Source organism: Lissotriton vulgaris, chromosome 4_1 (genome assembly GCF_964263255.1).
Source record: "Lissotriton vulgaris chromosome 4_1, aLisVul1.2, whole genome shotgun sequence".
Lineage (NCBI taxonomy): Eukaryota > Metazoa > Chordata > Amphibia > Caudata > Salamandridae > Lissotriton > Lissotriton vulgaris.
The window spans coordinates 538,708,274-538,732,427 of NC_141691.1; the positions used below are offsets into that span (position 1 = coordinate 538,708,274).

At 33.3% G+C, this 24,154-nt stretch overlaps 18 non-coding genes across 18 annotated transcripts; 8 read left to right on the forward strand and 10 right to left on the reverse strand.

Moving 5' to 3' along the window:
* Positions 1-596: 596 nt before the first annotated feature.
* On the reverse strand, positions 597-668 carry TRNAQ-UUG (transfer RNA glutamine (anticodon UUG)). The gene has a single exon. It is a non-coding gene; the product is annotated as a tRNA-Gln (tRNA).
* Positions 669-2,216: 1,548 nt separating this feature from the next.
* TRNAQ-CUG (transfer RNA glutamine (anticodon CUG)) lies at positions 2,217-2,288 on the forward strand. Its single transcript has one exon. It is a non-coding gene; the product is annotated as a tRNA-Gln (tRNA).
* Positions 2,289-3,113: 825 nt separating this feature from the next.
* TRNAQ-UUG (transfer RNA glutamine (anticodon UUG)) lies at positions 3,114-3,185 on the reverse strand. The gene has a single exon. It is a non-coding gene; the product is annotated as a tRNA-Gln (tRNA).
* A 1,547-nt stretch (positions 3,186-4,732) lies between these two features.
* On the forward strand, positions 4,733-4,804 carry TRNAQ-CUG (transfer RNA glutamine (anticodon CUG)). Its single transcript has one exon. It is a non-coding gene; the product is annotated as a tRNA-Gln (tRNA).
* An 825-nt stretch (positions 4,805-5,629) lies between these two features.
* Positions 5,630-5,701, reverse strand: TRNAQ-UUG (transfer RNA glutamine (anticodon UUG)). The gene has a single exon. It is a non-coding gene; the product is annotated as a tRNA-Gln (tRNA).
* A 1,548-nt stretch (positions 5,702-7,249) lies between these two features.
* On the forward strand, positions 7,250-7,321 carry TRNAQ-CUG (transfer RNA glutamine (anticodon CUG)). Its single transcript has one exon. It is a non-coding gene; the product is annotated as a tRNA-Gln (tRNA).
* Positions 7,322-8,146: 825 nt separating this feature from the next.
* On the reverse strand, positions 8,147-8,218 carry TRNAQ-UUG (transfer RNA glutamine (anticodon UUG)). Its single transcript has one exon. It is a non-coding gene; the product is annotated as a tRNA-Gln (tRNA).
* A 1,547-nt stretch (positions 8,219-9,765) lies between these two features.
* On the forward strand, positions 9,766-9,837 carry TRNAQ-CUG (transfer RNA glutamine (anticodon CUG)). The gene has a single exon. It is a non-coding gene; the product is annotated as a tRNA-Gln (tRNA).
* An 825-nt stretch (positions 9,838-10,662) lies between these two features.
* TRNAQ-UUG (transfer RNA glutamine (anticodon UUG)) lies at positions 10,663-10,734 on the reverse strand. The gene has a single exon. It is a non-coding gene; the product is annotated as a tRNA-Gln (tRNA).
* A 1,547-nt stretch (positions 10,735-12,281) lies between these two features.
* TRNAQ-CUG (transfer RNA glutamine (anticodon CUG)) lies at positions 12,282-12,353 on the forward strand. The gene has a single exon. It is a non-coding gene; the product is annotated as a tRNA-Gln (tRNA).
* Positions 12,354-13,178: 825 nt separating this feature from the next.
* Positions 13,179-13,250, reverse strand: TRNAQ-UUG (transfer RNA glutamine (anticodon UUG)). Its single transcript has one exon. It is a non-coding gene; the product is annotated as a tRNA-Gln (tRNA).
* A 2,444-nt stretch (positions 13,251-15,694) lies between these two features.
* Positions 15,695-15,766, reverse strand: TRNAQ-UUG (transfer RNA glutamine (anticodon UUG)). Its single transcript has one exon. It is a non-coding gene; the product is annotated as a tRNA-Gln (tRNA).
* Positions 15,767-17,313: 1,547 nt separating this feature from the next.
* Positions 17,314-17,385, forward strand: TRNAQ-CUG (transfer RNA glutamine (anticodon CUG)). Its single transcript has one exon. It is a non-coding gene; the product is annotated as a tRNA-Gln (tRNA).
* An 825-nt stretch (positions 17,386-18,210) lies between these two features.
* Positions 18,211-18,282, reverse strand: TRNAQ-UUG (transfer RNA glutamine (anticodon UUG)). The gene has a single exon. It is a non-coding gene; the product is annotated as a tRNA-Gln (tRNA).
* A 1,547-nt stretch (positions 18,283-19,829) lies between these two features.
* TRNAQ-CUG (transfer RNA glutamine (anticodon CUG)) lies at positions 19,830-19,901 on the forward strand. Its single transcript has one exon. It is a non-coding gene; the product is annotated as a tRNA-Gln (tRNA).
* Positions 19,902-20,726: 825 nt separating this feature from the next.
* On the reverse strand, positions 20,727-20,798 carry TRNAQ-UUG (transfer RNA glutamine (anticodon UUG)). The gene has a single exon. It is a non-coding gene; the product is annotated as a tRNA-Gln (tRNA).
* Positions 20,799-22,346: 1,548 nt separating this feature from the next.
* On the forward strand, positions 22,347-22,418 carry TRNAQ-CUG (transfer RNA glutamine (anticodon CUG)). The gene has a single exon. It is a non-coding gene; the product is annotated as a tRNA-Gln (tRNA).
* An 825-nt stretch (positions 22,419-23,243) lies between these two features.
* Positions 23,244-23,315, reverse strand: TRNAQ-UUG (transfer RNA glutamine (anticodon UUG)). Its single transcript has one exon. It is a non-coding gene; the product is annotated as a tRNA-Gln (tRNA).
* Between the last annotated feature and the right edge of the window lie 839 nt (positions 23,316-24,154).

The following is a 24,154-nucleotide window of genomic DNA, read 5'->3' on the forward strand; positions in this document are numbered from 1 at the left end:
AAGAGGTTCTTTTCCTTTCTCATCTTTATGATCAGTAATAAGATAGTTAATTTTGCTGATTTCTTATCTGACAACATTCTTAACTTACACAGTGCATTTAATTGTGAATTTCTTTGAAAGAGGAATTCAGATTAATACATTTGACATGTCTTTCGAAAGATTCTACTTTGTGGTTATGGATCTACTTTAGAAAAACAGAGTGTAAATATCTGTGTGTCTTAATTTCAAGATTGTTATTTAAAAGTTCATCTCTTCTGTCCCCAAAATACACAATTTGATTCCTCAAGTTTTCTTTTAATGAAGGCTTTCCAATTAAAAAAGTTCCTTGTTCCCCTTATCAATAACAGTAAGATTTAAACAAGTAATATCTTGCATCAGCCTCTTGTGATGAGTTGAGAAAACAGAGTCAGCTCACAAAATGTCTCATTATTTTGAGCCATTTTATTTCCAGGTTTTCTAAAAGTTCTATCATTTGCTCACATCAAATAGACTTTAAAAATACAATCAATAAATTAATGTTTCACTCTACCCGTGTTAGATTTATGATATTTATGAATACACTTGACAGAAAAAGATTTGGTCATAAGTCATGAAAGTGGTCCCACCGAGATTTGAACTCGGATCCTTGGATTCAAAGTCCAAAGTGCTAACCATTACACCATGGAACCTCCCATGTGACAGGGGAGCAAATTGCTGCAGCAATGTGGACATTTCAATTTTTTTATTTTCTACAGTCAAAGACAAACAGAATTACATAACTTTTCTATTCTGTTCAACTTTTGCCTATTGAACTATGTTAGGGAAGGATGTTGCACAAAGGACTCAAGTAACGCTATGACTCTGTTGAACAGTACTTTTTATGTGAGATAAGATTTTGCAATAAAAGATAAGATTCCCCCGTGAATGCAATCTCTTCTGCCAAAATGGAAAGCTCAACCTGGTACAGGTGGGTTGATGGTGTTATGCTTGTCAATCTGGACTCTGAAAACAGGGATCTAAGTACAAACCTCAGTGGGACTTATCTAAACTTTACGTTTTTTTTTCCATTCAGTTCTTAGAAGTATTAATTGGAAAAACATCTCATTTACTTATAAACTTGTACGTATCAACTTATATGTATGTATCTCCCTATATATCGCTATATGTCTATGTATTTTTATCGGAAAATATAAATATATACATTATAAAAATATGTATAATTAATAGAGGTGAAAATAAAGAACAGTTGTTGCCTCTCCGCATTTGAAACATGAGCTTCTTCTCCTTCCTCTTCTATATGTCCTGAAATTGAGATAGTCACTTTTTAATCAATTTTGACCTAACAGCATAGTTGATTTGTACAAAGCATATCATACGATCTGTGAATAATTCTAAAAAAAGAAAATTAGATCAGTACCTTTGAGGCCTCCAAGCAAAAGCTTATATTTCATGATTGCAGATCGACTGTTGAAAATCAGCATGAGAAATGTTTTATTTCACAATTTCCATACTAATATACAAAAAACATTTGTACTATCTGAATGATACCGTCATTGTGGTTCTCTAGGTTTGATTTAAGAACACATCTCTTTCAAAATGTGCTATATTCGCCTTATCAATAGTGTAGAAATCTTCAAAAAGGAATGCTGGGAATCAGCCCTCTGAAATGCATTTGAGAAAAACAGGATAGGATTTTGTAATGTCGCACTATTTTGTGTAGGAATCTGATGTAAAAGTATTATAAAGTTCGTATTTCTGTAACTTGTTCAAGCTGTTGGACATTTTGAAAGGAGTCAACATTTGTCTCGTTCAACCTACTGGTATTGGATTGGAGCTATCAATAACAAAAGATGACAGAAATGTAAAAGGTTGAGATTAGTAAAATAGTACCTCAAAGAATTGGACTGGTACCTTTGCATGCAAAGTCCAAAGTGCCAACCGTTGCTCTTTGGAGCCACCCATGTGAGAGACAGAGAAATGGATGTAGTAGTTTGGAAATGTAGAATGTTTTAATATTCTTCAGTCAAATATGATCATTATTTTGTAAATTGCATGTCCTGATAAACGTTTGCACATTTAACACTGTTATGGAGAATGTAGCTGAAAAGAATCAAATCACATTGTAGCTCTTTACACTATGAGCATTCAACTGAGTTATCTTTTCATCAATGTAAGAAAAGCCCCTGCACTGATGCGCTCTCTTTTGTCTCAATGGAAAAATCCCTCATGTATGGCAGGGTTCCATGGTGTAATGGTTATCACTCTGGACTCTGAATCCAGCGATCCGAGTTCAAATCTCGGTGGGACCTGCTTGAATTATGAGATTTAATATTTCACTAATTTCTTAGAATTTGGACTTGGAAAAACATAACGTCAAAGTTTTATACTGAAACTTATCAACGTATAAGTATGTATCTATGTACAGATGGCTATATCCATCTAGATAGCGATAATACAATATAAAGAAATGAAAAATTCATAAACATAAGTACTGAAGCTGAAAACTAAAAACTGTTCTTTCCCATCCACAATTTAAGCAAGAGGTTCTTTTCCTTTCTCATCTTTATGATCAGTAATAAGATAGTTAATTTTGCTGATTTCTTATCTGACAACATTCTTAACTTACACAGTGCATTTAATTGTGAATTTCTTTGAAAGAGGAATTCAGATTAATACATTTGACATGTCTTTCGAAAGATTCTACTTTGTGGTTATGGATCTACTTTAGAAAAACAGAGTGTAAATATCTGTGTGTCTTAATTTCAAGATTGTTATTTAAAAGTTCATCTCTTCTGTCCCCAAAATACACAATTTGATTCCTCAAGTTTTCTTTTAATGAAGGCTTTCCAATTTAAAAAGTTCCTTGTTCCCCTTATCAATAACAGTACGATTTATACAAGTAATATCTTGCATCAGCTTCTTGTGATGAGTTGAGAAAACAGAGTCAGCTCACAAAATGTCTCATTATTTTGAGCCATTTTATTTCCATGTTTTCTAAAAGTTCTATCATTTGCTCACATCAAATAGACTTTAAAAATACAATCAATAAATTAATGTTTCACTCTACCCGTGTTAGATTTATGATATTTATGAATACACTTGACAGAAAAAGATTTGGTCATAAGTCACGAAAGTGGTCCCACCGAGATTTGAACTCGGATCCTTGGATTCAAAGTCCAAAGTGCTAACCATTACACCATGGAACCTCCCATGTGACAGGGGAGCAAATTGCTGCAGCAATGTGGACATTTCACATTTTTTATTTTCTACAGTCAAAGACAAACAGAATTACATAACTTTTCTATTCTGTTCAACTTTTGCCTATTGAACTATGTTAGGGAAGGATGTTGCACAAAGGACTCAAGTAACGCTATGACTCTGTTGAACAGTACTTTTTATGTGAGATAAGATTTTGCAATAAAAGATAAGATTCCCCCGTGAATGCAATCTCTTCTGCCAAAATGGAAAGCTCAACCTGGTACAGGTGGGTTGATGGTGTTATGCTTGTCAATCTGGACTCTGAAAACAGGGATCTAAGTACAAAGCTCAGTGGGACTTATCTAAACTTTACGATTTTTTTTCCATTCAGTTCTTAGAAGTATTAATTGGAAAAACATCTCATTTACTTATAAACTTGTACGTATCAACTTATATGTATGTATCTCCCTATATATCGCTATATGTCTATGTATTTTTATCGGAAAATATAAATATATACATTATAAAAATATGTATAATTAATAGAGGTGAAAATAAAGAACAGTTGTTGCCTCTCCGCATTTGAAACATGAGCTTCTTCTCCTTCCTCTTCTATATGTCCTGAAATTGAGATAGTCACTTTTTAATCAATTTTGATCTAACAGCATAGTTGATTTGTACAAAGCATATCATACGATCTGTGAATAATTCTAAAAAAGAAAATTAGATCAGTACCTTTGAGGCCTCCAAGCAAAAGCTTATATTTCATGATTGCAGATCGACTGTTGAAAATCAGCATGAGAAATGTTTTATTTCACAATTTCCATACTAATATACAAAAAACATTTGTACTATCTGAATGATACCGTCATTGTGGTTCTCTAGGTTTGATTTAAGAACACATCTCTTTCAAAATGTGCTATATTCGCCTTATCAATAGTGTAGAAATCTTCAAAAAGGAATGCTGGGAATCAGCCCTCTGAAATGCATTTGAGAAAAACAGGATAGGATTTTGTAATGTCGCACTATTTTGTGTAGGAATCTGATGTAAAAGTATTATAAAGTTCGTATTTCTGTAACTTGTTCAAGCTGTTGGACATTTTGAAAGGAGTCAACATTTGTCTCGTTCAACCTACTGGTATTGGATTGGAGCTATCAATAACAAAAGATGACAGAAATATAAAAGGTTGAGATTAGTAAAATAGTACCTCAAAGAATTGGACTGGTACCTTTGCATGCAAAGTCCAAAGTGCCAACCGTTGCTCTTTGGAGCCACCCATGTGAGAGACAGAGAAATGGATGTAGTAGTTTGGAAATGTAGAATGTTTTAATATTCTTCAGTCAAATATGATCATTATTTTGTAAATTGCATGTCCTGATAAACGTTTGCACATTTAACACTGTTATGGAGAATGTAGCTGAAAAGAATCAAATCACATTGTAGCTCTTTACACTATGAGCATTCAACTGAGTTATCTTTTCATCAATGTAAGAAAAGCCCCTGCACTGATGCGCTCTCTTTTGTCTCAATGGAAAAATCCCTCATGTATGGCAGGGTTCCATGGTGTAATGGTTAGCACTCTGGACTCTGAATCCAGCGATCCGAGTTCAAATCTCGGTGGGACCTGCTTGAATTATGAGATTTAATATTTCACTAATTTCTTAGAATTTGGACTTGGAAAAACATAACGTCAAAGTTTTATACTGTAACTTATCAACGTATAAGTATGTATCTATGTACAGATGGCTATATCCATCTAGATAGCGATAATACAATATAAAGAAATGAAAAATTCATAAACATAAGTACTGAAGCTGAAAACTAAAAACTGTTCTTTCCCATCCACAATTTAAGCAAGAGGTTCTTTTCCTTTCTCATCTTTATGATCAGTAATAAGATAGTTAATTTTGCTGATTTCTTATCTGACAACATTCTTAACTTACACAGTGCATTTAATTGTGAATTTCTTTGAAAGAGGAATTCAGATTAATACATTTGACATGTCTTTCGAAAGATTCTACTTTGTGGTTATGGATCTACTTTAGAAAAACAGAGTGTAAATATCTGTGTGTCTTAATTTCAAGATTGTTATTTAAAAGTTCATCTCTTCTGTCCCCAAAATACACAATTTGATTCCTCAAGTTTTCTTTTAATGAAGGCTTTCCAATTAAAAAAGTTCCTTGTTCCCCTTATCAATAACAGTAAGATTTAAACAAGTAATATCTTGCATCAGCCTCTTGTGATGAGTTGAGAAAACAGAGTCAGCTCACAAAATGTCTCATTATTTTGAGCCATTTTATTTCCAGGTTTTCTAAAAGTTCTATCATTTGCTCACATCAAATAGACTTTAAAAATACAATCAATAAATTAATGTTTCACTCTACCCGTGTTAGATTTATGATATTTATGAATACACTTGACAGAAAAAGATTTGGTCATAAGTCATGAAAGTGGTCCCACCGAGATTTGAACTCGGATCCTTGGATTCAAAGTCCAAAGTGCTAACCATTACACCATGGAACCTCCCATGTGACAGGGGAGCAAATTGCTGCAGCAATGTGGACATTTCAAATTTTTTATTTTCTACAGTCAAAGACAAACAGAATTACATAACTTTTCTATTCTGTTCAACTTTTGCCTATTGAACTATGTTAGGGAAGGATGTTGCACAAAGGACTCAAGTAACGCTATGACTCTGTTGAACAGTACTTTTTATGTGAGATAAGATTTTGCAATAAAAGATAAGATTCCCCCGTGAATGCAATCTCTTCTGCCAAAATGGAAAGCTCAACCTGGTACAGGTGGGTTGATGGTGTTATGCTTGTCAATCTGGACTCTGAAAACAGGGATCTAAGTACAAAGCTCAGTGGGACTTATCTAAACTTTACGTTTTTTTTTCCATTCAGTTCTTAGAAGTATTAATTGGAAAAACATCTCATTTACTTATAAACTTGTACGTATCAACTTATATGTATGTATCTCCCTATATATCGCTATATGTCTATGTATTTTTATCGGAAAATATAAATATATACATTATAAAAATATGTATAATTAATAGAGGTGAAAATAAAGAACAGTTGTTGCCTCTCCGCATTTGAAACATGAGCTTCTTCTCCTTCCTCTTCTATATGTCCTGAAATTGAGATAGTCACTTTTTAATCAATTTTGACCTAACAGCATAGTTGATTTGTACAAAGCATATCATACGATCTGTGAATAATTCTAAAAAAAGAAAATTAGATCAGTACCTTTGAGGCCTCCAAGCAAAAGCTTATATTTCATGATTGCAGATCGACTGTTGAAAATCAGCATGAGAAATGTTTTATTTCACAATTTCCATACTAATATACAAAAAACATTTGTACTATCTGAATGATACCGTCATTGTGGTTCTCTAGGTTTGATTTAAGAACACATCTCTTTCAAAATGTGCTATATTCGCCTTATCAATAGTGTAGAAATCTTCAAAAAGGAATGCTGGGAATCAGCCCTCTGAAATGCATTTGAGAAAAACAGGATAGGATTTTGTAATGTCGCACTATTTTGTGTAGGAATCTGATGTAAAAGTATTATAAAGTTCGTATTTCTGTAACTTGTTCAAGCTGTTGGACATTTTGAAAGGAGTCAACATTTGTCTCGTTCAACCTACTGGTATTGGATTGGAGCTATCAATAACAAAAGATGACAGAAATGTAAAAGGTTGAGATTAGTAAAATAGTACCTCAAAGAATTGGACTGGTACCTTTGCATGCAAAGTCCAAAGTGCCAACCGTTGCTCTTTGGAGCCACCCATGTGAGAGACAGAGAAATGGATGTAGTAGTTTGGAAATGTAGAATGTTTTAATATTCTTCAGTCAAATATGATCATTATTTTGTAAATTGCATGTCCTGATAAACGTTTGCACATTTAACACTGTTATGGAGAATGTAGCTGAAAAGAATCAAATCACATTGTAGCTCTTTACACTATGAGCATTCAACTGAGTTATCTTTTCATCAATGTAAGAAAAGCCCCTGCACTGATGCGCTCTCTTTTGTCTCAATGGAAAAATCCCTCATGTATGGCAGGGTTCCATGGTGTAATGGTTATCACTCTGGACTCTGAATCCAGCGATCCGAGTTCAAATCTCGGTGGGACCTGCTTGAATTATGAGATTTAATATTTCACTAATTTCTTAGAATTTGGACTTGGAAAAACATAACGTCAAAGTTTTATACTGAAACTTATCAACGTATAAGTATGTATCTATGTACAGATGGCTATATCCATCTAGATAGCGATAATACAATATAAAGAAATGAAAAATTCATAAACATAAGTACTGAAGCTGAAAACTAAAAACTGTTCTTTCCCATCCACAATTTAAGCAAGAGGTTCTTTTCCTTTCTCATCTTTATGATCAGTAATAAGATAGTTAATTTTGCTGATTTCTTATCTGACAACATTCTTAACTTACACAGTGCATTTAATTGTGAATTTCTTTGAAAGAGGAATTCAGATTAATACATTTGACATGTCTTTCGAAAGATTCTACTTTGTGGTTATGGATCTACTTTAGAAAAACAGAGTGTAAATATCTGTGTGTCTTAATTTCAAGATTGTTATTTAAAAGTTCATCTCTTCTGTCCCCAAAATACACAATTTGATTCCTCAAGTTTTCTTTTAATGAAGGCTTTCCAATTTAAAAAGTTCCTTGTTCCCCTTATCAATAACACTACGATTTATACAAGTAATATCTTGCATCAGCTTCTTGTGATGAGTTGAGAAAACAGAGTCAGCTCACAAAATGTCTCATTATTTTGAGCCATTTTATTTCCATGTTTTCTAAAAGTTCTATCATTTGCTCACATCAAATAGACTTTAAAAATACAATCAATAAATTAATGTTTCACTCTACCCGTGTTAGATTTATGATATTTATGAATACACTTGACAGAAAAAGATTTGGTCATAAGTCACGAAAGTGGTCCCACCGAGATTTGAACTTGGATCCTTGGATTCAAAGTCCAAAGTGCTAACCATTACACCATGGAACCTCCCATGTGACAGGGGAGCAAATTGCTGCAGCAATGTGGACATTTCACATTTTTTATTTTCTACAGTCAAAGACAAACAGAATTACATAACTTTTCTATTCTGTTCAACTTTTGCCTATTGAACTATGTTAGGGAAGGATGTTGCACAAAGGACTCAAGTAACGCTATGACTCTGTTGAACAGTACTTTTTATGTGAGATAAGATTTTGCAATAAAAGATAAGATTCCCCCGTGAATGCAATCTCTTCTGCCAAAATGGAAAGCTCAACCTGGTACAGGTGGGTTGATGGTGTTATGCTTGTCAATCTGGACTCTGAAAACAGGGATCTAAGTACAAAGCTCAGTGGGACTTATCTAAACTTTACGATTTTTTTTCCATTCAGTTCTTAGAAGTATTAATTGGAAAAACATCTCATTTACTTATAAACTTGTACGTATCAACTTATATGTATGTATCTCCCTATATATCGCTATATGTCTATGTATTTTTATCGGAAAATATAAATATATACATTATAAAAATATGTATAATTAATAGAGGTGAAAATAAAGAACAGTTGTTGCCTCTCCGCATTTGAAACATGAGCTTCTTCTCCTTCCTCTTCTATATGTCCTGAAATTGAGATAGTCACTTTTTAATCAATTTTCATCTAACAGCATAGTTGATTTGTACAAAGCATATCATACGATCTGTGAATAATTCTAAAAAAGAAAATTAGATCAGTACCTTTGAGGCCTCCAAGCAAAAGCTTATATTTCATGATTGCAGATCGACTGTTGAAAATCAGCATGAGAAATGTTTTATTTCACAATTTCCATACTAATATACAAAAAACATTTGTACTATCTGAATGATACCGTCATTGTGGTTCTCTAGGTTTGATTTAAGAACACATCTCTTTCAAAATGTGCTATATTCGCCTTATCAATAGTGTAGAAATCTTCAAAAAGGAATGCTGGGAATCAGCCCTCTGAAATGCATTTGAGAAAAACAGGATAGGATTTTGTAATGTCGCACTATTTTGTGTAGGAATCTGATGTAAAAGTATTATAAAGTTCGTATTTCTGTAACTTGTTCAAGCTGTTGGACATTTTGAAAGGAGTCAACATTTGTCTCGTTCAACCTACTGGTATTGGATTGGAGCTATCAATAACAAAAGATGACAGAAATATAAAAGGTTGAGATTAGTAAAATAGTACCTCAAAGAATTGGACTGGTACCTTTGCATGCAAAGTCCAAAGTGCCAACCGTTGCTCTTTGGAGCCACCCATGTGAGAGACAGAGAAATGGATGTAGTAGTTTGGAAATGTAGAATGTTTTAATATTCTTCAGTCAAATATGATCATTATTTTGTAAATTGCATGTCCTGATAAACTTTTGCACATTTAACACTGTTATGGAGAATGTAGCTGAAAAGAATCAAATCACATTGTAGCTCTTTACACTATGAGCATTCAACTGAGTTATCTTTTCATCAATGTAAGAAAAGCCCCTGCACTGATGCGCTCTCTTTTGTCTCAATGGAAAAATCCCTCATGTATGGCAGGGTTCCATGGTGTAATGGTTAGCACTCTGGACTCTGAATCCAGCGATCCGAGTTCAAATCTCGGTGGGACCTGCTTGAATTATGAGATTTAATATTTCACTAATTTCTTAGAATTTGGACTTGGAAAAACATAACGTCAAAGTTTTATACTGTAACTTATCAACGTATAAGTATGTATCTATGTACAGATGGCTATATCCATCTAGATAGCGATAATACAATATAAAGAAATGAAAAATTCATAAACATAAGTACTGAAGCTGAAAACTAAAAACTGTTCTTTCCCATCCACAATTTAAGCAAGAGGTTCTTTTCCTTTCCCATCTTTATGATCAGTAATAAGATAGTTAATTTTGCTGATTTCTTATCTGACAACATTCTTAACTTACACAGTGCATTTAATTGTGAATTTCTTTGAAAGAGGAATTCAGATTAATACATTTGACATGTCTTTCGAAAGATTCTACTTTGTGGTTATGGATCTACTTTAGAAAAACAGAGTGTAAATATCTGTGTGTCTTAATTTCAAGATTGTTATTTAAAAGTTCATCTCTTCTGTCCCCAAAATACACAATTTGATTCCTCAAGTTTTCTTTTAATGAAGGCTTTCCAATTAAAAAAGTTCCTTGTTCCCCTTATCAATAACAGTAAGATTTAAACAAGTAATATCTTGCATCAGCCTCTTGTGATGAGTTGAGAAAACAGAGTCAGCTCACAAAATGTCTCATTATTTTGAGCCATTTTATTTCCAGGTTTTCTAAAAGTTCTATCATTTGCTCACATCAAATAGACTTTAAAAATACAATCAATAAATTAATGTTTCACTCTACCCGTGTTAGATTTATGATATTTATGAATACACTTGACAGAAAAAGATTTGGTCATAAGTCATGAAAGTGGTCCCACCGAGATTTGAACTCGGATCCATGGATTCAAAGTCCAAAGTGCTAACCATTACACCATGGAACCTCCCATGTGACAGGGGAGCAAATTGCTGCAGCAATGTGGACATTTCAAATTTTTTATTTTCTACAGTCAAAGACAAACAGAATTACATAACTTTTCTATTCTGTTCAACTTTTGCCTATTGAACTATGTTAGGGAAGGATGTTGCACAAAGGACTCAAGTAACGCTATGACTCTGTTGAACAGTACTTTTTATGTGAGATAAGATTTTGCAATAAAAGATAAGATTCCCCCGTGAATGCAATCTCTTCTGCCAAAATGGAAAGCTCAACCTGGTACAGGTGGGTTGATGGTGTTATGCTTGTCAATCTGGACTCTGAAAACAGGGATCTAAGTACAAAGCTCAGTGGGACTTATCTAAACTTTACGTTTTTTTTCCATTCAGTTCTTAGAAGTATTAATTGGAAAAACATCTCATTTACTTATAAACTTGTACGTATCAACTTATATGTATGTATCTCCCTATATATCGCTATATGTCTATGTATTTTTATCGGAAAATATAAATATATACATTATAAAAATATGTATAATTAATAGAGGTGAAAATAAAGAACAGTTGTTGCCTCTCCGCATTTGAAACATGAGCTTCTTCTCCTTCCTCTTCTATATGTCCTGAAATTGAGATAGTCACTTTTTAATCAATTTTGACCTAACAGCATAGTTGATTTGTACAAAGCATATCATACGATCTGTGAATAATTCTAAAAAAAGAAAATTAGATCAGTACCTTTGAGGCCTCCAAGCAAAAGCTTATATTTCATGATTGCAGATCGACTGTTGAAAATCAGCATGAGAAATGTTTTATTTCACAATTTCCATACTAATATACAAAAAACATTTGTACTATCTGAATGATACCGTCATTGTGGTTCTCTAGGTTTGATTTAAGAACACATCTCTTTCAAAATGTGCTATATTCGCCTTATCAATAGTGTAGAAATCTTCAAAAAGGAATGCTGGGAATCAGCCCTCTGAAATGCATTTGAGAAAAACAGGATAGGATTTTGTAATGTCGCACTATTTTGTGTAGGAATCTGATGTAAAAGTATTATAAAGTTCGTATTTCTGTAACTTGTTCAAGCTGTTGGACATTTTGAAAGGAGTCAACATTTGTCTCGTTCAACCTACTGGTATTGGATTGGAGCTATCAATAACAAAAGATGACAGAAATGTAAAAGGTTGAGATTAGTAAAATAGTACCTCAAAGAATTGGACTGGTACCTTTGCATGCAAAGTCCAAAGTGCCAACCGTTGCTCTTTGGAGCCACCCATGTGAGAGACAGAGAAATGGATGTAGTAGTTTGGAAATGTAGAATGTTTTAATATTCTTCAGTCAAATATGATCATTATTTTGTAAATTGCATGTCCTGATAAACGTTTGCACATTTAACACTGTTATGGAGAATGTAGCTGAAAAGAATCAAATCACATTGTAGCTCTTTACACTATGAGCATTCAACTGAGTTATCTTTTCATCAATGTAAGAAAAGCCCCTGCACTGATGCGCTCTCTTTTGTCTCAATGGAAAAATCCCTCATGTATGGCAGGGTTCCATGGTGTAATGGTTAGCACTCTGGACTCTGAATCCAGCGATCCGAGTTCAAATCTCGGTGGGACCTGCTTGAATTATGAGATTTAATATTTCACTAATTTCTTAGAATTTGGACTTGGAAAAACATAACGTCAAAGTTTTATACTGAAACTTATCAACGTATAAGTATGTATCTATGTACAGATGGCTATATCCATCTAGATAGCGATAATACAATATAAAGAAATGAAAAATTCATAAACATAAGTACAGAAGCTGAAAACTAAAAACTGTTCTTTCCCATCCACAATTTAAGCAAGAGGTTCTTTTCCTTTCTCATCTTTATGATCAGTAATAAGATAGTTAATTTTGCTGATTTCTTATCTGACAACATTCTTAACTTACACAGTGCATTTAATTGTGAATTTCTTTGAAAGAGGAATTCAGATTAATACATTTGACATGTCTTTCGAAAGATTCTACTTTGTGGTTATGGATCTACTTTAGAAAAACAGAGTGTAAATATCTGTGTGTCTTAATTTCAAGATTGTTATTTAAAAGTTCATCTCTTCTGTCCCCAAAATACACAATTTGATTCCTCAAGTTTTCTTTTAATGAAGGCTTTCCAATTTAAAAAGTTCCTTGTTCCCCTTATCAATAACAGTACGATTTATACAAGTAATATCTTGCATCAGCTTCTTGTGATGAGTTGAGAAAACAGAGTCAGCTCACAAAATGTCTCATTATTTTGAGCCATTTTATTTCCATGTTTTCTAAAAGTTCTATCATTTGCTCACATCAAATAGACTTTAAAAATACAATCAATAAATTAATGTTTCACTCTACCCGTGTTAGATTTATGATATTTATGAATACACTTGACAGAAAAAGATTTGGTCATAAGTCACGAAAGTGGTCCCACCGAGATTTGAACTCGGATCCTTGGATTCAAAGTCCAAAGTGCTAACCATTACACCATGGAACCTCCCATGTGACAGGAGAGCAAATTGCTGCAGCAATGTGGACATTTCACATTTTTTATTTTCTACAGTCAAAGACAAACAGAATTACATAACTTTTCTATTCTGTTCAACTTTTGCCTATTGAACTATGTTAGGGAAGGATGTTGCACAAAGGACTCAAGTAACGCTATGACTCTGTTGAACAGTACTTTTTATGTGAGATAAGATTTTGCAATAAAAGATAAGATTCCCCCGTGAATGCAATCTCTTCTGCCAAAATGGAAAGCTCAACCTGGTACAGGTGGGTTGATGGTGTTATGCTTGTCAATCTGGACTCTGAAAACAGGGATCTAAGTACAAAGCTCAGTGGGACTTATCTAAACTTTACGTTTTTTTTTCCATTCAGTTCTTAGAAGTATTAATTGGAAAAACATCTCATTTACTTATAAACTTGTACGTATCAACTTATATGTATGTATCTCCCTATATATCGCTATATGTCTATGTATTTTTATCGGAAAATATAAATATATACATTATAAAAATATGTATAATTAATAGAGGTGAAAATAAAGAACAGTTGTTGCCTCTCCGCATTTGAAACATGAGCTTCTTCTCCTTCCTCTTCTATATGTCCTGAAATTGAGATAGTCACTTTTTAATCAATTTTGATCTAACAGCATAGTTGATTTGTACAAAGCATATCATACGATCTGTGAATAATTCTAAAAAAGAAAATTAGATCAGTACCTTTGAGGCCTCCAAGCAAAAGCTTATATTTCATGATTGCAGATCGACTGTTGAAAATCAGCATGAGAAATGTTTTATTTCACAATTTCCATACTAATATACAAAAAACATTTGTACTATCTGAATGATACCGTCATTGTGGTTCTCTAGGTTTGATTTAAGAACACATCTCTTTCAAAATGTGCTATATTCGCCTTATCAATAGTGTAGAAATCTTCAAAAAGGAATGCTGGGAATCAGCCCTCTGAAATGCATTTGAGAAAAACAGGATAGGATTTTGTAATGTCGCACTATTTTGTGTAGGAATCTGATGTAAAAGTATTATAAAGTTCGTATTTCTGTAACTTGTTCAAGCTGTTGGACATTTTGAAAGGAGTCAACATTTGTCTCGTTCAACCTACTGGTATTGGATTGGAGCTATCAATAACAAAAGATGACAGAAATATAAAAGGTTGAGATTAGTAAAATAGTACCTCAAAGAATTGGACTGGTACCTTTGCATGCAAAGTCCAAAGTGCCAACCGTTGCTCTTTGGAGCCACCCATGTGAGAGACAGAGAAATGGATGTAGTAGTTTGGAAATGTAGAATGTTTTAATATTCTTCAGTCAAATATGATCATTATTTTGTAAATTGCATGTCCTGATAAACGTTTGCACATTTAACACTGTTATGGAGAATGTAGCTGAAAAGAATCAAATCACATTGTAGCTCTTTACACTATGAGCATTCAACTGAGTTATCTTTTCATCAATGTAAGAAAAGCCCCTGCACTGATGCGCTCTCTTTTGTCTCAATGGAAAAATCCCTCATGTATGGCAGGGTTCCATGGTGTAATGATTAGCACTCTGGACTCTGAATCCAGCGATCCGAGTTCAAATCTCGGTGGGACCTGCTTGAATTATGAGATTTAATATTTCACTAATTTCTTAGAATTTGGACTTGGAAAAACATAACGTCAAAGTTTTATACTGTAACTTATCAACGTATAAGTATGTATCTATGTACAGATGGCTATATCCATCTAGATAGCGATAATACAATATAAAGAAATGAAAAATTCATAAACATAAGTACTGAAGCTGAAAACTAAAAACTGTTCTTTCCCATCCACAATTTAAGCAAGAGGTTCTTTTCCTTTCTCATCTTTATGATCAGTAATAAGATAGTTAATTTTGCTGATTTCTTATCTGACAACATTCTTAACTTACACAGTGCATTTAATTGTGAATTTCTTTGAAAGAGGAATTCAGATTAATACATTTGACATGTCTTTCGAAAGATTCTACTTTGTGGTTATGGATCTACTTTAGAAAAACAGAGTGTAAATATCTGTGTGTCTTAATTTCAAGATTGTTATTTAAAAGTTCATCTCTTCTGTCCCCAAAATACACAATTTGATTCCTCAAGTTTTCTTTTAATGAAGGCTTTCCAATTAAAAAAGTTCCTTGTTCCCCTTATCAATAACAGTAAGATTTAAACAAGTAATATCTTGCATCAGCCTCTTGTGATGAGTTGAGAAAACAGAGTCAGCTCACAAAATGTCTCATTATTTTGAGCCATTTTATTTCCAGGTTTTCTAAAAGTTCTATCATTTGCTCACATCAAATAGACTTTAAAAATACAATCAATAAATTAATGTTTCACTCTACCCGTGTTAGATTTATGATATTTATGAATACACTTGACAGAAAAAGATTTGGTCATAAGTCACGAAAGTGGTCCCACCGAGATTTGAACTCGGATCCTTGGATTCAAAGTCCAAAGTGCTAACCATTACACCATGGGACCTCCCATGTGACAGGGGAGCAAATTGCTGCAGCAATGTGGACATTTCACATTTTTTATTTTCTACAGTCAAAGACAAACAGAATTACATAACTTTTCTATTCTGTTCAACTTTTGCCTATTGAACTATGTTAGGGAAGGATGTTGCACAAAGGACTCAAGTAACGCTATGACTCTGTTGAACAGTACTTTTTATGTGAGATAAGATTTTGCAATAAAAGATAAGATTCCCCCGTGAATGCAATCTCTTCTGCCAAAATGGAAAGCTCAACCTGGTACAGGTGGGTTGATGGTGTTATGCTTGTCAATCTGGACTCTGAAAACAGGGATCTAAGTACAAAGCTCAGTGGGACTTATCTAAACTTTACGATTTTTTTTCCATTCAGTTCTTAGAAGTATTAATTGGAAAAACATCTCATTTACTTATAAACTTGTACGTATCAACTTATATGTATGTATCTCCCTATATATCGCTATATGTCTATGTATTTTTATCGGAAAATATAAATATATACATTATAAAAATATGTATAATTAATAGAGGTGAAAATAAAGAACAGTTGTTGCCTCTCCGCATTTGAAACATGAGCTTCTTCTCCTTCCTCTTCTATATGTCCTGAAATTGAGATAGTCACTTTTTAATCAATTTTGATCTAACAGCATAGTTGATTTGTACAAAGCATATCATATGATCTGTGAATAATTCTAAAAAAGAAAATTAGATCAGTACCTTTGAGGCCTCCAAGCAAAAGCTTATATTTCATGATTGCAGATCGACTGTTGAAAATCAGCATGAGAAATGTTTTATTTCACAATTTCCATACTAATATACAAAAAACATTTGTACTATCTGAATGATACCGTCATTGTGGTTCTCTAGGTTTGATTTAAGAACACATCTCTTTCAAAATGTGCTATATTCGCCTTATCAATAGTGTAGAAATCTTCAAAAAGGAATGCTGGGAATCAGCCCTCTGAAATGCATTTGAGAAAAACAGGATAGGATTTTGTAATGTCGCACTATTTTGTGTAGGAATCTGATGTAAAAGTATTATAAAGATCGTATTTCTGTAACTTGTTCAAGCTGTTGGACATTTTGAAAGGAGTCAACATTTGTCTCGTTCAACCTACTGGTATTGGATTGGAGCTATCAATAACAAAAGATGACAGAAATATAAAAGGTTGAGATTAGTAAAATAGTACCTCAAAGAATTGGACTGGTACCTTTGCATGCAAAGTCCAAAGTGCCAACCGTTGCTCTTTGGAGCCACCCATGTGAGAGACAGAGAAATGGATGTAGTAGTTTGGAAATGTAGAATGTTTTAATATTCTTCAGTCAAATATGATCATTATTTTGTAAATTGCATGTCCTGATAAACGTTTGCACATTTAACACTGTTATGGAGAATGTAGCTGAAAAGAATCAAATCACATTGTAGCTCTTTACACTATGAGCATTCAACTGAGTTATCTTTTCATCAATGTAAGAAAAGCCCCTGCACTGATGCGCTCTCTTTTGTCTCAATGGAAAAATCCCTCATGTATGGCAGGGTTCCATGGTGTAATGGTTAGCACTCTGGACTCTGAATCCAGCGATCCGAGTTCAAATCTCGGTGGGACCTGCTTGAATTATGAGATTTAATATTTCACTAATTTCTTAGAATTTGGACTTGGAAAAACATAACGTCAAAGTTTTATACTGTAACTTATCAACGTATAAGTATGTATCTATGTACAGATGGCTATATCCATCTAGATAGCGATAATACAATATAAAGAAATGAAAAATTCATAAACATAAGTACTGAAGCTGAAAACTAAAAACTGTTCTTTCCCATCCACAATTTAAGCAAGAGGTTCTTTTCCTTTCTCATCTTTATGATCAGTAATAAGATAGTTAATTTTGCTGATTTCTTATCTGACAACATTCTTAACTTACACAGTGCATTTAATTGTGAATTTCTTTGAAAGAGGAATTCAGATTAATACATTTGACATGTCTTTCGAAAGATTCTACTTTGTGGTTATGGATCTACTTTAGAAAAACAGAGTGTAAATATCTGTGTGTCTTAATTTCAAGATTGTTATTTAAAAGTTCATCTCTTCTGTCCCCAAAATACACAATTTGATTCCTCAAGTTTTCTTTTAATGAAGGCTTTCCAATTTAAAAAGTTCCTTGTTCCCCTTATCAATAACAGTACGATTTATACAAGTAATATCTTGCATCAGCTTCTTGTGATGAGTTGAGAAAACAGAGTCAGCTCACAAAATGTCTCATTATTTTGAGCCATTTTATTTCCATGTTTTCTAAAAGTTCTATCATTTGCTCACATCAAATAGACTTTAAAAATACAATCAATAAATTAATGTTTCACTCTACCCGTGTTAGATTTATGATATTTATGAATACACTTGACAGAAAAAGATTTGGTCATAAGTCACGAAAGTGGTCCCACCGAGATTTGAACTCGGATCCTTGGATTCAAAGTCCAAAGTGCTAACCATTACACCATGGAACCTCCCATGTGACAGGGGAGCAAATTGCTGCAGCAATGTGGACATTTCACATTTTTTATTTTCTACAGTCAAAGACAAACAGAATTACATAACTTTTCTATTCTGTTCAACTTTTGCCTATTGAACTATGTTAGGGAAGGATGTTGCACAAAGGACTCAAGTAACGCTATGACTCTGTTGAACAGTACTTTTTATGTGAGATAAGATTTTGCAATAAAAGATAAGATTCCCCCGTGAATGCAATCTCTTCTGCCAAAATGGAAAGCTCAACCTGGTACAGGTGGGTTGATGGTGTTATGCTTGTCAATCTGGACTCTGAAAACAGGGATCTAAGTACAAAGCTCAGTGGGACTTATCTAAACTTTACGATTTTTTTTCCATTCAGTTCTTAGAAGTATTAATTGGAAAAACATCTCATTTACTTATAAACTTGTACGTATCAACTTATATGTATGTATCTCCCTATATATCGCTATATGTCTATGTATTTTTATCGGAAAATATAAATATATACATTATAAAAATATGTATAATTAATAGAGGTGAAAATAAAGAACAGTTGTTGCCTCTCCGCATTTGAAACATGAGCTTCTTCTCCTTCCTCTTCTATATGTCCTGAAATTGAGATAGTCACTTTTTAATCAATTTTGATCTAACAGCATAGTTGATTTGTACAAAGCATATCATACGATCTGTGAATAATTCTAAAAAAGAAAATTAGATCAGTACCTTTGAGGCCTCCAAGCAAAAGCTTATATTTCATGATTGCAGATCGACTGTTGAAAATCAGCATGAGAAATGTTTTATTTCACAATTTCCATACTAATATACAAAAAACATTTGTACTATCTGAATGATACCGTCATTGTGGTTCTCTAGGTTTGATTTAAGAACACATCTCTTTCAAAATGTGCTATATTCGCCTTATCAATAGTGTAGAAATCTTCAAAAAGGAATGCTGGGAATCAGCCCTCTGAAATGCATTTGAGAAAAACAGGATAGGATTTTGTAATGTCGCACTATTTTGTGTAGGAATCTGATGTAAAAGTATTATAAAGTTCGTATTTCTGTAACTTGTTCAAGCTGTTGGACATTTTGAAAGGAGTCAACATTTGTCTCGTTCAACCTACTGGTATTGGATTGGAGCTATCAATAACAAAAGATGACAGAAATATAAAAGGTTGAGATTAGTAAAATAGTACCTCAAAGAATTGGACTGGTACCTTTGCATGCAAAGTCCAAAGTGCCAACCGTTGCTCTTTGGAGCCACCCATGTGAGAGACAGAGAAATGGATGTAGTAGTTTGGAAATGTAGAATGTTTTAATATTCTTCAGTCAAATATGATCATTATTTTGTAAATTGCATGTCCTGATAAACGTTTGCACATTTAACACTGTTATGGAGAATGTAGCTGAAAAGAATCAAATCACATTGTAGCTCTTTACACTATGAGCATTCAACTGAGTTATCTTTTCATCAATGTAAGAAAAGCCCCTGCACTGATGCGCTCTCTTTTGTCTCAATGGAAAAATCCCTCATGTATGGCAGGGTTCCATGGTGTAATGGTTAGCACTCTGGACTCTGAATCCAGCGATCCGAGTTCAAATCTCGGTGGGACCTGCTTGAATTATGAGATTTAATATTTCACTAATTTCTTAGAATTTGGACTTGGAAAAACATAACGTCAAAGTTTTATACTGTAACTTATCAACGTATAAGTATGTATATATGTACAGATGGCTATATCCATCTAGATAGCGATAATACAATATAAAGAAATGAAAAATTCATAAACATAAGTACTGAAGCTGAAAACTAAAAACTGTTCTTTCCCATCCACAATTTAAGCAAGAGGTTCTTTTCCTTTCTCATCTTTATGATCAGTAATAAGATAGTTAATTTTGCTGATTTCTTATCTGACAACATTCTTAACTTACACAGTGCATTTAATTGTGAATTTCTTTGAAAGAGGAATTCAGATTAATACATTTGACATGTCTTTCGAAAGATTCTACTTTGTGGTTATGGATCTACTTTAGAAAAACAGAGTGTAAATATCTGTGTGTCTTAATTTCAAGATTGTTATTTAAAAGTTCATCTCTTCTGTCCCCAAAATACACAATTTGATTCCTCAAGTTTTCTTTTAATGAAGGCTTTCCAATTTAAAAAGTTCCTTGTTCCCCTTATCAATAACAGTACGATTTATACAAGTAATATCTTGCATCAGCTTCTTGTGATGAGTTGAGAAAACAGAGTCAGCTCACAAAATGTCTCATTATTTTGAGCCATTTTATTTCCATGTTTTCTAAAAGTTCTATCATTTGCTCACATCAAATAGACTTTAAAAATACAATCAATAAATTAATGTTTCACTCTACCCGTGTTAGATTTATGATATTTATGAATACACTTGACAGAAAAAGATTTGGTCATAAGTCACGAAAGTGGTCCCACCGAGATTTGAACTCAGATCCTTGGATTCAAAGTCCAAAGTGCTAACCATTACACCATGGAACCTCCCATGTGACAGGGGAGCAAATTGCTGCAGCAATGTGGACATTTCACATTTTTTATTTTCTACAGTCAAAGACAAACAGAATTACATAACTTTTCTATTCTGTTCAACTTTTGCCTATTGAACTATGTTAGGGAAGGATGTTGCACAAAGGACTCAAGTAACGCTATGACTCTGTTGAACAGTACTTTTTATGTGAGATAAGATTTTGCAATAAAAGATAAGATTCCCCCGTGAATGCAATCTCTTCTGCCAAAATGGAAAGCTCAACCTGGTACAGGTGGGTTGATGGTGTTATGCTTGTCAATCTGGACTCTGAAAACAGGGATCTAAGTACAAAGCTCAGTGGGACTTATCTAAACTTTACGATTTTTTTTCCATTCAGTTCTTAGAAGTATTAATTGGAAAAACATCTCATTTACTTATAAACTTGTACGTATCAACTTATATGTATGTATCTCCCTATATATCGCTATATGTCTATGTATTTTTATCGGAAAATATAAATATATACATTATAAAAATATGTATAATTAATAGAGGTGAAAATAAAGAACAGTTGTTGCCTCTCCGCATTTGAAACATGAGCTTCTTCTCCTTCCTCTTCTATATGTCCTGAAATTGAGATAGTCACTTTTTAATCAATTTTGACCTAACAGCATAGTTGATTTGTACAAAGCATATCATACGATCTGTGAATAATTCTAAAAAAAGAAAATTAGATCAGTACCTTTGAGGCCTCCAAGCAAAAGCTTATATTTCATGATTGCAGATCGACTGTTGAAAATCAGCATGAGAAATGTTTTATTTCACAATTTCCATACTAATATACAAAAAACATTTGTACTATCTGAATGATACCGTCATTGTGGTTCTCTAGGTTTGATTTAAGAACACATCTCTTTCAAAATGTGCTATATTCGCCTTATCAATAGTGTAGAAATCTTCAAAAAGGAATGCTGGGAATCAGCCCTCTGAAATGCATTTGAGAAAAACAGGATAGGATTTTGTAATGTCGCACTATTTTGTGTAGGAATCTGATGTAAAAGTATTATAAAGTTCGTATTTCTGTAACTTGTTCAAGCTGTTGGACATTTTGAAAGGAGTCAACATTTGTCTCGTTCAACCTACTGGTATTGGATTGGAGCTATCAATAACAAAAGATGACAGAAATGTAAAAGGTTGAGATTAGTAAAATAGTACCTCAAAGAATTGGACTGGTACCTTTGCATGCAAAGTCCAAAGTGCCAACCGTTGCTCTTTGGAGCCACCCATGTGAGAGACAGAGAAATGGATGTAGTAGTTTGGAAATGTAGAATGTTTTAATATTCTTCAGTCAAATATGATCATTATTTTGTAAATTGCATGTCCTGATAAACGTTTGCACATTTAACACTGTTATGGAGAATGTAGCTGAAAAGAATCAAATCACATTGTAGCTCTTTACACTATGAGCATTCAACTGAGTTATCTTTTCATCAATGTAAGAAAAGCCCCTGCACTGATGCGCTCTCTTTTGTCTCAATGGAAAAATCCCTCATGTATGGCAGGGTTCCATGGTGTAATGGTTAGCACTCTGGACTCTGAATCCAGCGATCCGAGTTCAAATCTCGGTGGGACCTGCTTGAATTATGAGATTTAATATTTCACTAATTTCTTAGAATTTGGACTTGGAAAAACATAACGTCAAAGTTTTATACTGTAACTTATCAACGTATAAGTATGTATCTATGTACAGATGGCTATATCCATCTAGATAGCGATAATACAATATAAAGAAATGAAAAATTCATAAACATAAGTACTGAAGCTGAAAACTAAAAACTGTTCTTTCCCATCCACAATTTAAGCAAGAGGTTCTTTTCCTTTCTCATCTTTATGATCAGTAATAAGATAGTTAATTTTGCTGATTTCTTATCTGACAACATTCTTAACTTACACAGTGCATTTAATTGTGAATTTCTTTGAAAGAGGAATTCAGATTAATACATTTGACATGTCTTTCGAAAGATTCTACTTTGTGGTTATGGATCTACTTTAGAAAAACAGAGTGTAAATATCTGTGTGTCTTAATTTCAAGATTGTTATTTAAAAGTTCATCTCTTCTGTCCCCAAAATACACAATTTGATTCCTCAAGTTTTCTTTTAATGAAGGCTTTCCAATTTAAAAAGTTCCTTGTTCCCCTTATCAATAACAGTACGATTTATACAAGTAATATCTTGCATCAGCTTCTTGTGATGAGTTGAGAAAACAGAGTCAGCTCACAAAATGTCTCATTATTTTGAGCCATTTTATTTCCATGTTTTCTAAAAGTTCTATCATTTGCTCACATCAAATAGACTTTAAAAATACAATCAATAAATTAATGTTTCACTCTACCCGTGTTAGATTTATGATATTTATGAATACACTTGACAGAAAAAGATTTGGTCATAAGTCACGAAAGTGGTCCCACCGAGATTTGAACTCGGATCCTTGGATTCAAAGTCCAAAGTGCTAACCATTACACCATGGAACCTCCCATGTGACAGGGGAGCAAATTGCTGCAGCAATGTGGACATTTCACATTTTTTATTTTCTACAGTCAAAGACAAACAGAATTACATAACTTTTCTATTCTGTTCAACTTTTGCCTATTGAACTATGTTAGGGAAGGATGTTGCACAAAGGACTCAAGTAACGCTATGACTCTGTTGAACAGTACTTTTTATGTGAGATAAGATTTTGCAATAAAAGATAAGATTCCCCCGTGAATGCAATCTCTTCTGCCAAAATGGAAAGCTCAACCTGGTACAGGTGGGTTGATGGTGTTATGCTTGTCAATCTGGACTCTGAAAACAGGGATCTAAGTACAAAGCTCAGTGGGACTTATCTAAACTTTACGATTTTTTTTCCATTCAGTTCTTAGAAGTATTAATTGGAAAAACATCTCATTTACTTATAAACTTGTACGTATCAACTTATATGTATGTATCTCCCTATATATCGCTATATGTCTATGTATTTTTATCGGAAAATATAAATATATACATTATAAAAATATGTATAATTAATAGAGGTGAAAATAAAGAACAGTTGTTGCCTCTCCGCATTTGAAACATGAGCTTCTTCTCCTTCCTCTTCTATATGTCCTGAAATTGAGATAGTCACTTTTTAATCAATTTTGATCTAACAGCATAGTTGATGTGTACAAAGCATATCATACGATCTGTGAATAATTCTAAAAAAGAAAATTAGATCAGTACCTTTGAGGCCTCCAAGCAAAAGCTTATATTTCATGATTGCAGATCGACTGTTGAAAATCAGCATGAGAAATGTTTTATTTCACAATTTCCATACTAATATACAAAAAACATT